Here is a 17,867-nt window from a genome sequence, read left to right on the forward strand (position 1 = left end):
TAGGCCTTTTCATTCGACGAAAAGTTCTACACCCAGTTCCACTGTTGGGGATGGGGTGTTCCCCAGCACCTCCAGCAAGCAATTCTCAGACCCCATCTGGGTGTCTTACAATTCAACTAAATTCTGACACTATCTACTTAGAGAAAGCATCAGATTCCACAGGTTAATGGTTCAGCCCTACAAGACTGGCCCCAACACATACACTTCAGATGCCACTTGCAAGCCCGTGCTGTCCTCTGTGCTTTTGACTGAACTGCTACATAGTGAAGGTTCTAACAACTCCCTCCTTGGGTTCAATTAATTTTTTAGAGTGACTCACAAAACTCGATAAATATTTTAGTTACTAGATCACTGGTTTATTATAAAAGGATATAACTCAGGAATAGCCAGATGGAAGAAACGCACAGGGCAAGGTGCAGGGAAAGGGCATGGAGCTTCCATGCCTCTCCAAGCACGCCACTCTCCACAAACTTCCACATTTTCACCAACCCAGAAGTTCTTTGAACCCTGTCTTTTTGGGGTTTTATGGAGGCTTCATTACATAGGCATGATTGATTAAATCATTAGCCACTGGTAATCAATTCAACCTCCAACTCATCTCCCCTCCCCTGAGGTCAGGGGGTTAGGACTGAAAGCTTTAACTCTCTAGTCACAAGTTTGGTTCTCCTGGCAATCAGCCCCCATCCTTAGGTGAGGTCCAAAAGTCACCTCATTAACATAAAAAATGACACCTTTATTGCTCTTATCATTTTGGAAATTCCAAGGGCTTTAGGACCTCTGTGCCAGAAACAGCAGACAGAGACAAAATTCATACTTATTATTATAAATCATAATATCATACTAAGCTAGTATTTATATTTAAGATAAATGACATCAAAATAAGGTATATTTAAAGAAGCTTTCCTGTTCTCTCTACCCTATTCTCTCCCTCTCCCTAGAGGTAACCATTTTTTTTAATGTTATGTATTTTTCTTCATTGTTTTATTTTTATATGTATACCATACTTGGAAAATATAGTAAACTATACACATTTTCCCCACCTTGCTTTTTTCACTTCACAATATATCCTGGGCATATCCATAGTAGCACACGGAGATTTTCCCCATTCTTTTTTATAGCTGCATAATACCTCCATTGGATGGTTATGTCAGTCTACTTATTGCATGAAGGGGGACCCCTTCCAGGACCTGAGTGGACTCTTGTCTAACACTCAGAAATGAATTGTGGAGGTACCTCTGCTGACAGAGCAAGAGACTTTACTGGGGAGGGGTGCCCAGGAGGAGAGCAGCAGGTTAAGGGAACCCAGGAGAACTGCTCTGCTACGTGGCTAGCAGTCTAAGGTTTTATGGTAATAGGGTTAGTTTCTGGGTTGTCTCTGGCCAATCACTCTGACTCAGGGTCCTTCCTGGTGGCGCTCGCATCGTTCAGCCAAGATGGATTCCAGCAAGAAGGATTCTGGGATGTTGGTAGGACATATGGACTGGAGGCTCCTCTCTCCTTTTGACTTTTCCAGAATTCTTCCAGTTGGCGGTAGCTTGTTAGTTCTGTGTTCCTTACCAGGACCTCCTGTTGTAAGATAACTCATGCAAGTGGTTACTATGGTGCCTGGCCAGGGCGGGTGGTTTCAATCAGTGGTTCCCCTACTATACTCAACCACTCCCTTATTGATGTACATCTAGGGTAGTTCCAGGATTTTGATAGGATAAAAGGTCCTTCAATAAATAGTCTTGAGCAAATGTGTTTTTGAATCTGTGCTAGTGTAACTCTGGGATTAATTCCTAGAAGTGGAATTGCTGGGTCAATGGGTAAATGTATATGTAATTTGTAGATTTTTCCAAACTACCTCCATAGACATTGTACCATTTTGCATTCACATTGGCAGTGCATAAGCAAGCCTGTTTTTCCATAGCCATGCCAACAGGGCATGTTGCCAAACTTTTGGATTTTTGTTCATTAAATAGCTAAAAATTTTACCTTGAGTTTTAATTAGCTTTTCTCTAACTATAAGCAATTTTAACCATCATTTCATGTTTTTAAATCCATTTGCATTTCTTTTTTTTTTGGAACTATTCATTTTTCCAGCTCAACTTTCTATAGTTACTAGTCTTCCTCTTCTCTAGTTATTCAACTATTAGAAACGTTTGTGAGATAAACTGAAAATACGTTCCTGAGTTTGTCATTTTTCTTGCCTTGAAAAAATCTCATAAATATGTATATAGACATACATACAGGCATCTACCCTTATTGCTTTTGGATTTAGAGTCAGATTCAAGGAAGCTTTACCTACTTCTATTTATAAAGGAATTCACCGATATTTCCTCTGTTACTTGTATGGTTTCATAATTTTACATCTAAATCTCTTGTGAAGTTGATGCTTGAACAACGCAAAGGGTTAGGGATGCTGACCCTCCAGGCAGTTGATATTCCAAGTATAACTAATAGTCAGCCCTCCATATCTGAGATGTCATATCCTCAGGTTCAACCAACCCCAGATAGTACAGTACTGTAATAAGTAGTTATTGAAAAAATTCCCATATAAGTGGACCCATGCAATTCAAAACCATGTTGCTCAAGGGTCAACTGTACATGTGAAATTTTTCCTAGTGTATGGTGAGAAGAGTGAATCCACTTTTATCTTTTTCCATAAACTATTTCATTTGACATCGTTTATTTTATAAATTCACCTTTTCCCTCATTTGAGTTGCCATCCGTGGTCCCCCACAAAGATATTCAAGTCCTAATCCCTGGAACTTGTGAATATTTTTACATGGCAAGGGGGAATTATGGCAGCAAATGGAATTAAGTTTGCTAATTAGCTGACCTTAAAATAAGGAGATTACTTTTATCCAGGCAGGCTCAGTGTGATCACAGGTCCTTTAAAGGGGAAGAGGGAGGCAGAAAAGGACATCAGAGTCAGAGAAAGATTTGGATGCTACACTGCTGGCTGTGAAGGGGAAGGAAGGAGCCATGAGCCTGTTGGGGCCCAGGGGAGGCCACCCCAAAGCACACCTCAAAGGCATATTGATGATTTTGAATTAAAGTTACTTAAGAAACAGCCAACGCAAGAGGGGTACTCTGACCCTCTTTTCTGTCTCCCTAAAAGCAGGAAATAAATCTCCCATGAAAGATGCCCTCCCTGCATCTGGAGGTGGAAGGACACCCTTTTGCCAGAGACAGGGAATTGGGGCAGAGAAGCCAATATAAACAAACCTTGTTACTTCCTTAATTATTACCCCAAACCAAATTCTGTTTAGATTCTTCACTAATTGAGCACCTGAAACCTAAGTTTCTTTGTCCTGTCAATTCCTCACAAATTTATTACTTCTTTTTCTAAAAACATACAAAAGCTGCCTGCTCAGGCCACTTCTTAGGTCCCATTTCTATGAGATTTCCATGCCCATCGTTTAAAATTTCTTTGTTTTTCTCCTGCTAATGTGTCTTATGTCAATTTTATTATTAGTCCAGCCACAAGTACTCAAGAGGGGTACAGGGATAGATTTCTCCCTCCCTGACAAGCCATGAGCCATAAAATGCAGGAAGCCTGTTGAAGCTGGAGAAAGCAAGGAAGTGGCTCTCTCCTAAAGCCTATCAAAGGAATGCATCCCTGTAAACACCTTGATTTTAACCCACTGAGAACCATTTCGGATTTCTGATCTACAGAACTGAAAGGTTACTAAATCTGTGTTGTCACTAAGTTTATGGTAATAGCAATAAGAAACTAGTACGTCATCTTTATCATAAACTAAATTTAAGAATTAATTTGGGTTTATTTCTGCATTTTCTGTCCCAGTCCATCAGTTTGTCTTTCCATGTGCCAATATAGTACAGTTTTAATTATAGAGAGTTTACAGTAAGTTTAATATATCTGCTAGAGACACCCCCTCCCATTTCTTCCCCAAGGCTTTCCTGGCTATTCTCACTTGTTTATTTTTACAAATAAATTTTAAAATCAACTTAACTCTGGGGGCGGGGGTGTGAAGAACTCGATGATATCCTTAGTACCAATAGTCTTTTAACTTTGGGGAGTCACATATTTGCTTTGTGATGGAGGCTCAGTGATTCATACAATGAAAGATGAGAAAAGAGTACCTGGTATAATACACCAGCCAGAAACTACAGTGGAAAAAATAAGAAAAGTGCTATTAACAGTTACTTGGAAATCAGTTATGTAAACAAACAATTCCTTTATTATCAAGACTTCTTAAACACCAAGTGACAGAAACCACATTCCACCTAACTTAAGGGGAAGAAAAGACATTAATTGGCTCACACAATTGAAAATCCCAAGTAAGGTTCAGTGCAGGTACTCGAATGATGTCCCAAACAGGTCTCCCTTTTTTCAGCCCTTTGTTTCTCACTGTGGTCTTTCCTGCTCAAGCACACCCTCTTCGTGTACTGGCTCCCTCTAGCTACAGACATGGACTTGACCAACTTAGCCACTGCTGAGGGAAAAGGGTGCCTCTTCCTCAATACCTCCAGCAAAGGTTGATAAATTAAGTCTCATTCGTCTAGCTTGCTTCATTACTCACCCCTAAGCCAATCACTATGACCAGAGGAATAAAATACTCTGGATAGTTGTGGGTCATGAAGCTACTCTTGAGGATGGCCTGGGGTCAGCTCCCCCTCACTGCAAAGGTGAGAGTAAAGGGAAAGGCAGACAGAGCACTGTGAGCAGAAAAAGCTTTAATGGATGGAAGACAGGCAAAAGGAACATAGGACGCCTCAATGGATTTGTTCCATGTAAATAAATATAGGTGTGAAGTGTCACTGGGTGGTGTCGAGATGAGGAAACAGGAGTAATTAAACTTGCCTACGAGCTGATCAACTGTCAATGTTTAAGGAATGCACAAAATCCCAGTTCTGAACTCCGAAAGAGCCACTGCCGGACTTGCCAGACACTTGCTCCGGTTTCGCCAAGCACCAACTGCAGAGTATCTGGCTCCTCTGAGAGACGTGGTGCCTTCCCAGCTGTGCTCCTGAGCCAGATGGGCTTGCCAACCAGATTCATTGGAAGGAGCGTCAACCCAGTACAGTGAAACTGAAAAACAAGTTCGGAAGATGTGAACCGGAAGTCCACTGAGCAGAAAAATCAGTCTGGCAAGGCAGTGCCAAAGATTTCAAAGAAAAGAGAGAAGGACTTTTCAGGAAAAAAAAAACCATGGCAGGGTGAAAGAACGTGCTAGGTTTGAGGGGCTCTGGAAATCCCCTGCGGCTGCTGCAGAGCTTGGGCGTGAAGATATCAGGATGCAAGAGGGGGCACAAGGATCTTTCACGCCATGCTGAAGAGTTCACAACTGATTCTGAGTGTCGTCAGGTGGTTCTAAAGAGGAGAGGAGGAGGGTCAGATTTTAGTGTATAATGAGTTGAGCTCCATTTTCCTCAAACCTAGATACATTTCTCATGTTTCTCCATAAGCAGTGATGTGGCTAAGAGTGTGGGTGTGCTATTCACACTGCCTGGGATCAAAGGCCTGCTCCACCATTTACTTGCTTTGTGGCCTTGGGCAAGTTCATTAATATCTTTGCACCTCTGTTTCCCCATTTTTACAAAGGGGATCATAATTTATAGAATTGTTGTGAGGACTAAATGGGGGAAACATATGTGAAGGATTAGTACATGGGTTGTTACCAAGAAATTCCTAATTTCATTGGTTATTATTCTAAGGGATTTCCTTCTTCCTTCTTTGTCCCAACTTCCCCCTTTTAAAAATCCTCCTTATCTTTTAACATTCAGTTTGAAAACCTACCATCTTGATGAAAATATAGTCCTCAACTAGATATTTCTCCTGCATATGCACATATCTACACATGCACACACACACCATTGTCAGGGTTAACCAAATAAATGTAACAGCCAAGTAGAGTCTAGAAAGAAATAAGGCAGTCACAGACTACAGGATAGGAATGACACCAAAGGCTAAAGGACCTGTCTCAAGATTTCTAGTTCACTAGAATTGATCCAGTGGGAATGCAGGATAGCTACAGCAGAAGGAGATCTACCCCATGATGGCTGAGAAAGAAGTCATATAGTGTGTGCTTTGCACACTTTAATAGGCATATGAATCACCCAGGGGTCTCATTAAGGTGAAGATTCCAATACAGTGGATCTGAGAAGAGGCCTGAAATGCTGCATTTCTAACAAGTTCCAAGGCAATACCATGCTGCTGCTCCTCCAACCTCCTTTGAGTAGCAGGGCTTTAGGGAAGAGGATAAGGTGCAATTCAGGGAAGTCAAGAAAACCACTAAAACCTGTAGGTCAACAAGACAAAGAGTGGATGTATTTGAAGTGATGTCAGCATTATGACAAAGATGTCCCTCATACATGTTTACCCCCCCTCAACAACAACAATTTGGCATCCATCCCTGTATATCTATGCCTTGGTTGTTACTGTGGGATCCAGCACCATATGCCAAGGGACCTGGAAGGAGTCTTGCCCACCTGTGCATCAGGTAATAGCCATATAGACCTTGGACCTGGCTGTAGACCCTGCAGTAGACTGTGAACTGGCTCCAGCCTCTCTCAGCAATTGTCCAGGAGCCCTGGAAAACACTCTCTTAGACAATCACTCATGGATGAGACAGCCTTTATGGAAGTCCAGGTTTCCATCAGAGAGGGTCCAGCATTACATTGGAGCAAGCAAATACAAGTTTGGATGCATTGGAGAGAGTAAGAACAGTTTGAATTTACCCACATTATCCCTCCCCCAAGGTGGCAAACTTAGGGCCAAAGGAGATCTTCTCAGCTCATGTTTTCTCCTAGCAGGGAAAGTGTGAGCATGTGAGTGAGCACCCAGTTTCCATAACTGTGTGGGACGCTGCCAAAGAGGCTTATTTCCCTCTTACCCCTTCCATATTACTGAATCATGAGCTGCATGACTGGGGGCTGTGAAGAGTCTGGAAGAGAGGTAAAAAGGATTCTTGGAGGACATTAAAGGAATGCAGATCCTACTAACTGTATTGCAGACTCCATCAAGAAGCCTACCCATGAACTGCTGGGGACACCTCACCTGTAGATCTCCCCAACTAGTTCATGGGCACTCCCAGCACTTTGTGCACCTTACTCACACATGACCCTGTGGCCGTCCCCATGTGTACTCCCAGTTGTGGCAGTGAGAGTGAGCTTTGGCAGATGGTTAGTGAGCAAGTATAGAAAGCCAGCCTGGATCTGTGAGCCAGGGAGAGACCACACACTTGAGATTTAGTGCCACCTTTGGGAAAACTAAAGAGAAGCTATTGTCGCTCAGCTTGATGTGTTGCAGGAATAAGAGAAGGCATAGACACTTAATATTTCTGGAGCAAGAAGCATGGAGCAGGTGTATCCATAGAAGGTCTGAGAAAGCCTCAGAATCCTTAGCAGAGCTGATGGAAGATATTTCTCTCTTGAAGGCATTAAAGACTGGTGGAGGTGACTGCTACTTCAAATGTAAAGACAGCAACACAAAACTCCAAGGAACATGAAAAAATCAAGGAAACATGACACCACGAAAAGATCATAATAATATTCCAGTAGATGATCCCAAAGATATGGAGATCTGGGATTTACCTAATAAAAAATTCAAAATAGCTATTTTAGGGGAAACTCAATAAGCTACAAGAAAACTCAGAAAGACAATTCAGTAAAATCAGGAAAATAATACACAAAATATGCTTAACAAAGAGATATAAATCATAAAAAATAACCAAACAGAAATTGTGGGGCTAAAGAATACAATGAATGAAATTAAATTTAAAAATGCATAGAGAACATCAACATCAAAATGCATCAAACAGAAGAAAAAATCTGTGAGTTAGAAGACAGGAACTTTAAATAATTCAGTCAAGAAGATAAAGAAAAAGAATAAAAATCAATGAAGAAAGCCTATATGATCTATTGGATACCATCAGAAGAAATATTTTCCAATTTTTGGAGTTCCAGAAGGAGAAGAGAGGGTGAAGTGGACAGAAAGCTTATTTAAGGAAATAATGGCTGACAGTTTTCCAAAGTTGGGGAGAGATTTAGATAGCCAAGTTCATGAAGCTCTTAGGTCACCAAACAAACTCAATATATGGAGATTTTCTCCAAGACAAGGTATAGTAAAACTGTCAAAAATCAAAGAAAAAAACAGAATCTTAAAAGCCAGAAGAGAAAAGAAGCTTATACACAAGGAAGCACCCATAAGGCTATCAGTGAATTTCTCAACAGAAACCTTACAGTCCAGGAGAAAGTGGGATAATATATTCAAAGTGCTGAATGAAAACAAACAAAAAACCTTCCAACCAAGAATACTCTATCAGGCAAGGTTTTCCTTCAGAAATGAAGGAGAGATACAGACTTTCTCAGAGAAACAAAAGCTGAAGTAGTTCACCACCACTAGACCTGCCTTACAAGAAATGCTGAAAGGCATTCTCCAAGCTGAAATGAAAGGATGCTAATTAGTAACATGAAAACACATAAAAAAATACAACACACTGGTACAAGTAAGTATCTAGTCAAATTCATAATACCCTAATATTATAATATCATGGTATGTTAACCACTTAACTCTAGCATGAAGTTTAAAGGACAAGAGTATTAAAAATAACTATAGCCACAATAATTTGTTAACAAATACACAATATAGAAAATAGAAAAAGCAATTCTAAAATTCATACAGAATCACAGAAGACCCCACATAGCCAAAGAAATCCTGAGAAAGAAAAACAAAGTTGGAGGCATCATACTTCTTGATTTCAAACTATACCACAAAGATATAGTAATCAAAACAGTATGGCACTGGCATAAAAATAGATACGAAGCCAATGGAACAGAATTGAGAGTCCAGAAATAAACCCTTATATATATATAGTCAACTAACATTTGACAAGGGAGACAAGAATATTGGATAATCACATGCAGGAGAATAAAATTGGATCCCTATTGTACATTATTGAGAAAAATTAACTTGAAAAGAATTAAAGACCTGATACTATAAAACTCCTAGAAGAAAACATAGGGAAGAACCTCCTTGACACTGGTCTTGGCAACAATTTTTAAAATATAACACCAAAAGCCCAAACAACTAAAGCAAAAACAAATAAGTGGGACTATATCAAACTAAAAAAGCTTCTGCACAGCAAAAGAAACAATCAACAAAATGAAAAGTCAGCCTGCAGAATGAGAGAAAATATTTGGAAAGCTTATATCTGAGAAGTGGTTAATATCCAAAATATTTAAGAAACTCATAGAACTGAAACCAAACAATCTGACTTTAAAATGTGCAGAGGAATTGAATAGACATTTCTTCAAAGAATATATACAAATGGCCAAAAGGTACATAAAAATATGCTCAATACTATTAATCATCAGAAAAATGCACATCAAAACTGCAATGAGCTATCACCTCATGCTTGTTAGAATGGCTATCATCAAGAGTACAAGAGATAACAAGTGTTGGCAAGGATGTGGAGAAAAGGGAATCCTCATGCACTGTTGGTGGTAATGTAAGTTGGTACAGTCACTATGGAAAACATAGTATGAAGTTTCCTCAAAAATTAAAAATAGAATTACCATGTGATTTGGCAATTCCACTCCTGGGTATATAGCCAAAGGAAATGAAATCAGGATCTCAAAAGGATACCTACATTCTCATAGTCATTGCAGCATTATTCACAATAGCCAAGATATAGAAAAAACCTAAGTGTCTGTGTACAGATGAATGGATAAAGATTTATTTATATGTATAATATATATTATTAATATATAATGAACATTATTCAACCATGAGAAAGAAGGAAGTCCTTCCATTTGTGACAGCATGGATGGACCTTGAGAGCATTATGCTAAGTGAAATAAGCCAGACAGAGAAAGCAAATAGTATATGATATCACTAATATGTGGAATCTAAAAAACCAAACTCATAGAATAGAAAGTAGAATGGTTGTTGCCAGGGGCTGGGTTGGGGAGTGAGGGTAGAAATGGGAAGGTGTTGGTCAAAAGATATGATCTTCCAGTTATAAGATGAATAAATTCTGGGGAATCTAGTACACAGTATGGTGATTATACTTAACAATACTATATTATATACTTGAAAGTTGTTAAGAGAGTAGATCTTAAATGTTCTCACCACAAAAAACAAACGGTAATTACGTAAGGTGATGGAGGTGTTAACCAGTGCTACTGTGGTAATCATTTTGTGATATATAAGTGTATCAAATGAACATATTGTACCTCTTAAACCTACACAATGTTACCTGTCAGTTATATCTCAATAAAGCCGGAAAAAATTAATTAAAAATCTATATTGAATTAAAAAATACCTGAAGAAAAGAATAAGACATAGTGTGAGCAAGCAGAAGAATAACAGTAGCAAGAAAGGAACATGAGCCAGGAGATCACAATCTAAATCAAAAGCAGGCACATTACATTGTTCTTGAACCAGTGATGCAGAAGGTCCAGAAGGATACCTGGAGTCAAAGTCTAGGACAGGAATGCAGAGCCCAGAGAACTGAGCAGAGATCCATATGGGCTGTTGCCAGACTCTCACACTGGCTACACACACAGCCTGCTATCATGTAGGGACGCAGTGTGGTGGAAAGAGCTCTAGACTGGGAACAAATTCCAGTGAGATACTAGATTCTACCACTTACTGGCTGTATGACCTCTCTGAGGACCCATGTCCTCACCCAAGAAGCTTGGGAGGGGATGGTTAATACCTTCTTCAAAAGTCTGTAAAAATTAAATAAAGTAATTCTTCCACTGAAAGAAAGGCTACCTAGATGATCTCTAAATTACTTTCTAAGATTCAGATTACACACCTATGATTACCATAGCCCTGTTTTTTAAAATCACCATCTCCTTGCCTGTAAGAAAACTCAAAAGTCTCATCTAAGTCACTCTCACCAAATCCATTATTATGTAAGAGATGACAGAGAGGTTGCAAAGTGCAGGCAGATAACCTCCAAGAGTGTCATGAATTGGGTGGGAATTGGAGACCCCTAGAGGGTGCTGCCCTTTCACAAGATTATTGCCAAGGGAGAAAATCAGCCTGATTTCAACACAAAAAGAAATATTTACTTGAAAACCTCTTAATTTTTTAAATGTTGGCAATAATTCAAATATTTAAACACTTGTGTAAGCCACACAAAGCCTCTCTGCAGGGCCAATTCTTGCCCGCGGCCAACTGTTTTTCCCTTCCATCTTTGCCTTAATCCTTCTAGGAATTCATGCATTTTAAAAGAGGATGAATATATGGTAGATTTTAAAAAGACTTGTACGGTAGATTTTCAGACAACCCTACAGTAAAAGTAGGAGACATTTACAGCACGACACATTTTCAGCTCCCTTAACTCAGATCATTAGACTTCTTTTCCTTTGCCTCTTTGCAAATATGGAGGATCTATTTTAAACTGGGTGGTCAAGAAGACCTCTCTGAGGAGGTCCCATTTAAACTGAGACTGAAGGATATGGAGAAACCTATCATGTAAAGATCTGGAGGAAGACCATTGCAAGAAGCAGGACCCTAAGGTGGAGGAAACATGGATTATTCTAGGAAGTGGAGGAAGGCTGGTGAGGCTAGAGTACAGAGAGTGAGAAGGAGGGGGCTACTGATCTGAAGAGGGAGGGGCAGGCAGCAGGTACCTCATGTAGGGCCTGGCAGGGAAGAAGCTTTAATTCTAGTTTGAGTGCAGTGGGAACCCAGTGGGAAGTTTTTAAAAGGTGAAAACACGATATGATTTTATTTTTGAAAGATCACTTAGGCCACTGTATGAAAAATGGGTTGGAGAATAGCAGGATAGAACAGAGGACCTATATTTCAGATTAATGCTAAATGCAGGCAGGAGATAATAATGACTCAAACTAGAATGGTGTCAGCAGAGGTGGAGAGAGTCAGCATGCATTTTGGAGGAGAAGCCAATATGATGTAACATATACATAATAACCAAAGGGGGAGGAAAAAAAGAAAGGCAAGGGCTGCCAGGTTCAAGTACATTTAGGCAATGCAGGGCTAAAGGGAAGAGAGAGAGAGAGAGAGAGAGAGAGAGAGAGTGAGTGTGTGTGTGTGTGTATGAAATGTCTTCAGAGGCTGGTGGCAAGAGGGTGAATATGGAATCATTTTCCCCATAAAATATCTCTTGGGGCTTGTATACCCCAGAATACATTTTGTAAAACACCTGTCAAAGTATAATTTCAAAAATTTAAAAACACAGTGTTTATAAATGTAAACATTAATTAGGGAACCAGCAGATGGTAAAAAAAGAAGTGGGTATTTGAAGAAGTGGGTGTCTGTATGCATTTGAATACAACTGCTAAGTTAGAGGCAAAACTGATTAATGTCTTCCAGGGCAATAATCTTTGAGATTTTATATTCTGTGGCTCGGAAATTATTTGCTCCCTACTGGACACTGTTGTCCAAGTGTAATATTAACAGCATCCTGGTTTTGAGGACAAATATACAGTTTTTCTATTTATTAAGTGAACAAGTAAATTCACAAAATCTGAACCTATAATCAAGAGTGAAATACAAGTCCAACAAAGGTACATTCCCCTAAATTAGGTAAAGGATTCTTGGGTAGGCCTATTAAACAATGTTCCCGTATAACATTAAAAAGACATGCTGCCCTCTATTTGTCTTATTTTCAAGTTTGGGATAATTTTTCTTAACAGACACCTTTACAATGATAAATAACCTCCAAAGTTTACTCATGATCACTCGTGACTACAACACACACACACACACACACACACACACACACTCACACACACAATGATAGTCTTGTGTTCTGGCTATTTTATTGGTATAGATGTAACATAAGATGTTAACTTTCTTGAGGACATAGAGCCATACAGTGGCTCATAAGAAATTACTAATGCCAGAGAATCATCTTTCATGTGGAAATATGTAGAAGAAACCTAGGATTGTATTTTCAAAAGCCTCTCTGTCGTTTGCTCTTTGATCCAGAGGCTAAAAAGCCAAACTCAAGAAATTTATTTCCCTGAGTTTCACCTGCAGTACCTATCAATGTGGAAGAATTCCTGTCTTGTCAAGGTCCCCGTAATCTGCTGAAGTTCCTGACCTGACACAAAGAGACCTAGGGAAGGCTGAGCTGCTCTTTTGTATCAACAATTCTTTCCTACTAAGACTTTTAACAGTAATTGTCCCAGTAAGACAATTACAGATCTTACTATAGTGTTGAGCTATTTAAGAAATACTGAACATACAAAACAAACCTAATCATTTATAGCATCCCTTCTTTTATAAGGTGAAAGAACAATTTTTGTGATTTCTCTCATACTCCCTGGGAAATCTCAATAATAATTTCAGGTGTAAAAGGTATATTGAATCTGCCATCCCCACCCCCCTGAATTTAGGGTCTGATCTTGGAAGCAAAAACAAAGGAGTTATCAAGTGGTCACTTGATTAAGATAGGATCGTGCATACTTGAAAAGAATAAATCAAGGAATATTGCCTGTCTATCAGTCAGAATAACAATATTGTATTTTAATTGCACAATAGTAAGGAACTTTAGCTCAAGTAAGGAGCTTTTTTTTTTAATAATAGCAAGATACAGAGTATCTGCTGCCTAAGTAGACTGCATAAAAAGTAAAGGATAAACTTTTATTACATCTGTAAAGAGTAGAATGTGCCAAGACACACTTAGCATTTTCAAAGAGAGAAAACCAAATTCTAGTGTTGCATGGATATATCCAGCAGTAAAAAATCCACAAGGTCCTTCTTTTTAAATTATTTCTTGAATAACTGCCTCAAAACTGAATAAATTTGGCTGGAATTTAACATATTGTATTACTTCTTTTCAGATTCATTATTTTTAGAGATCATAAAGGAAGGAAGTAAAGTTTAATTTCTACAAGCCTACAATTTTCTATAACCATACAAATTTTGTATCTTACTGTCTTTTTTCATATTCTGAACATCCTGATACTTTACTTAGGGTCAAAACTATGCTCTTTTACCCTTGATAAACTAAAGCGCATTTCTTATATTGATACACAGTTATACTCCTTAGTCATTATTTTTCCTAACATGGTCTCGATCACTGTGAAATAGCATATATCGTATACATATAGGTGTATAATAGAATATATATGTGTGTGTGTGTGTGTGTGTGTGTGTGTGTGTGTCTGCCACTGGTTCCTGGCACAGAGCTCCTAAAACGCTTATAATTTTTTAAATGATAAGAGCTCTAGAAGCCCCTTTTCTTCTAATATTTGGTTCTGACCTTGGTTCCTGACACAGAGTTCCTAAATTCCTTGGAATTTCCTGGGTGATAGGAGCACCTTTTATTTTAATGGTGACTCTTGGGGGGCCCCTGGATGGGGGGCCCACCAGAAATACCAAGCCATGATTAGAAGCTTGGAACTTTCAGCCCCACCCCCCCGATTCTGCAGAGAGGGGCTAGAAATTGAGTTAATGATTTATCATGCCTATGTGATAAAGCCTCCATAAAAATCCCCGAAGCGGAGTTTGGGGAACTTCTAGGTTGGTGACCACATTCAAGTGCCAGATGGGTGAAACACCACAACTCCACAAGGACAGAAGCTCTTGCACTTGGGACCCCTTCAGACCTCATTCTATGTATCTCTTCATTTCGTTGTTCATCTGCATCTTTTATCGTGTCCTTTATTGTATAATAGACTGGTAAACATAAGTAAGTGTTTCCTTAAGTTCCATGCTAATTTGCTCTAGCAAATATTGATAACTGAATCTAAAGAGAAGGAAATCATGGGAACCTCTGATCTGTAACCAAGTCAGGCAGAAGTTGTGGGTAACCCTGGGACCTACTACTTGCAACGGGGGGGCAGTGTCCTGGGACCAATCCCTAACCTATGGGGTCCGTCCTAACTCAAGTTAGTGGCAGAACTTAATTGAACTGTAGGACACCTGGGTGTCACAGAGAATTACTTGGTGTCGGGGAGAATCCCCAGACATCCGGTGTCACAAGTGTTGTGAATGTGGTAGGTAGTATGAGAGTAAAGGAGAAACTCATCAGGGAGGGTGAGGTTTCCCTGTACAGTTGCCCATTTTAATTATAATTTTTAGCCAGATTAACTACTTTTCCACAGAGAGAACTGGAAGATAGGTAATTGATAACTGTGCGTCATTAGCAAGCATTTTAACACACTAACAAACCTCGTGAATGGAGAGACATAAAAATTTCCATCCGGATAGCATAATTCCACTCACAGACACACCAATTTCTTTTACACCTTCTTAAAGTGGCAAAACATCATTTGCCACTATGCCAATATAGTGCCAATATAATCCAGTGATAAGGCTACCCCCAAACATACAAAAATAAAAATAAGGCAAAATTATATATGTGTTAAAACAATATTTGGTGACCAATGTTTTAGTATTCTGCCTTACTGAAAAATTATCTGTATCCAAGATTAATTACCTGAGTATAATGATACTTCAAGAATTAAAAAAAATTTTTTTTAATTAATTATAGATTTTGGAAACTTTGTTTAAGCTGACACACTGTAGAACATAATTACTATTTATATAAAAACATTTGTCAAATGTGTAGTTCAATTTGTTTGAACACATGATTTTGCCCTTTTTCTTAATTTTAAGTGTTATGTGGAAATAGTTAGTAGTAGGAAGTATTGTTGGCTTATCTTATTGGTGAAACAGTATTAGAATGTTAATAAGTTCAGATTAGCTAACTAAGTTCAATTAAAAAAAACTAGAAATGTTATATACAATAAAATTGCATTCTACTTGTTTTCTCCTTGGATTCTACTCCACATTCATAAGACCAGAAAAAGACATCGCTTTTTTTAAAAGCAAAATGATTAAACCCAGCATATTTTGTCCTAAAATTCACCTTATTTATATGAATTTGGATTATTATTTAACATGTAATATATGAGAATTTAAAAACATGGGAACTTAGAGAATATTAGATTTATGTAAGCGTTCATGAATCTCTTTTAGCCAGTCAGAACAGAACTCTTTTATTTTGAGACTTTATTATTTAATTTATTACTATCCCCTTGAGATAGGAAGATACTCCACATTCATATGATGAGAGGGGTTTCAATTACCTATTGCTGCTCAACAACACTGCAAAACATAGTAGCTGGAGACAACAACTATCAGTTATCTGGATTACAAAGCCACAAATTGGACAGGACTTGGGGAAGGCTCCATACAGTGTCAGTTAGGATGGCTTGCCTGGGGGATGAGGATCTAATTCCAAAATCTAGTCCCACTTGGCTAGCAAGTGAGTGCTGATTGTTGGCTGTTAACTCAACAAGGGCTGAAGGCTGGGGCCTCCGTTCCTCTCCATGTGGGTCTTTCTACACGCATGGCTTGAGCTTCCTCACTGCATGGTGGTGGGTCCCAAGCACAGGAACAAACTGTATCACCTATTATGACCTAGCTTCAGAAGTCACAGAGTGTCACACCATAGTGCAAAACCTGCTTACGATCGTACAGAAAATAGATTCTGCCTCTCAACAGGAGGAGTGTCAAAGTCACGTTGTAATAACATGTTGGATGGAAGAACGTGTTGTGGCCATTTTGGGAAAATACAATCTGTCAAAAGAAGTAAAGACTATTCTCAAATACAGTCACAGAGACACACAGAGAGCTTATTCCACAACCTCAGCCATGGGTCAAAAGTAAAAACAAAATGCAGAAAACACACTTGTCCAGATCTCAGTGCCTTCTTCTTTCCAAAGGGACTGAAGTAGTTTCTTAAATAATTTAAGAAAAATATTTTTAAAATAATTTTACAAAAAAAAAAAAAAGGTCAACAAACCAGATCCTCTGTCTTTTCTTACCATCTGAATGAGATGCCTGAATGATTAAACAAAACCAGATTCCCCATCATTGCTCTATCAGGGGAAAATAACCTATTGGCCATATGCCTCTCTCTGACCTACAGAAAGTCATTGTCAGCTTGCATGAGTAAAAGTTGCCTTTAGTGCATACTCAGGAAAATAGAGCGTGTTTAACTTGCACAATTTAGCCTTATTTTCACAAATGATATTTTCTAACAAGAATTTAATCTCAACAAATATGATTTTTAAGCTAAAACTTGTAATCAGTATGAGACATCTAGCCAATAAAAAGCTAAACAGAAATAATATTGATTCATTTTTAATTATTCTTCCATCTTTATGGCGAGTGATAAACCTTTGGCCTTTAGCAGCAGAGTGCAGTAGTTGGAATTTGGATATGGGTACAAGTACTGGCTCTACTACATACTAGTTATGTGTTCTTGGACTTCTCGCTAGTCCTTGGTTTCCTCATAGGCAAAGAGGGTCACATGAGTGTTAAATAAATAAATATAAGTAAACACTTAACATGGTGCCTGGCACAGAGTAATCCCAGTAAATGCAAGATATTATTATAACGATTACTACATAATAGTAATATAATGCAGTATATTACTAGTATATTAATGTAGTATTATATAGACTATATAATATCATATGTATATTACTATATGTTATACATAATATAGTGTATATAAATAATTATTTTATTATACCTATGGTAATATAACTATAACCCCCCTTCTTCATACCCCAATATATATAAGCTAATGTGATATCAAGAGGGCTGTTAATGTGACTCTATTTTTATTTGGATGGTCCAAAAATTAAAGTGATAATAATCAGTCTCCACAAACGTTCAATATTTCAACCACAAACTCTAGAGGAAAACACATTGTCATCCAACACCTTTCTTTTAATCCTAGGATATATGTGATACATCTCACTATGTTTTTGCATGAATTTGAATTGCTTTTGGTTCGAAACTACTTCAGAAAGAACGAATTATTTTTGTTGCTGGGAGCTGAGGAATACTTACTGTCTGAAAACAGACACCCAAATACAGGCCCTTATTGCAGCTACACATGCAAATAAATTCTAGT

Source organism: Mesoplodon mirus (assembly GCF_964341445.2).
Source record: "Mesoplodon mirus genome assembly, chromosome: 11".
In the NCBI taxonomy this organism is placed as follows: Eukaryota; Metazoa; Chordata; class Mammalia; order Artiodactyla; family Ziphiidae; genus Mesoplodon; species Mesoplodon mirus.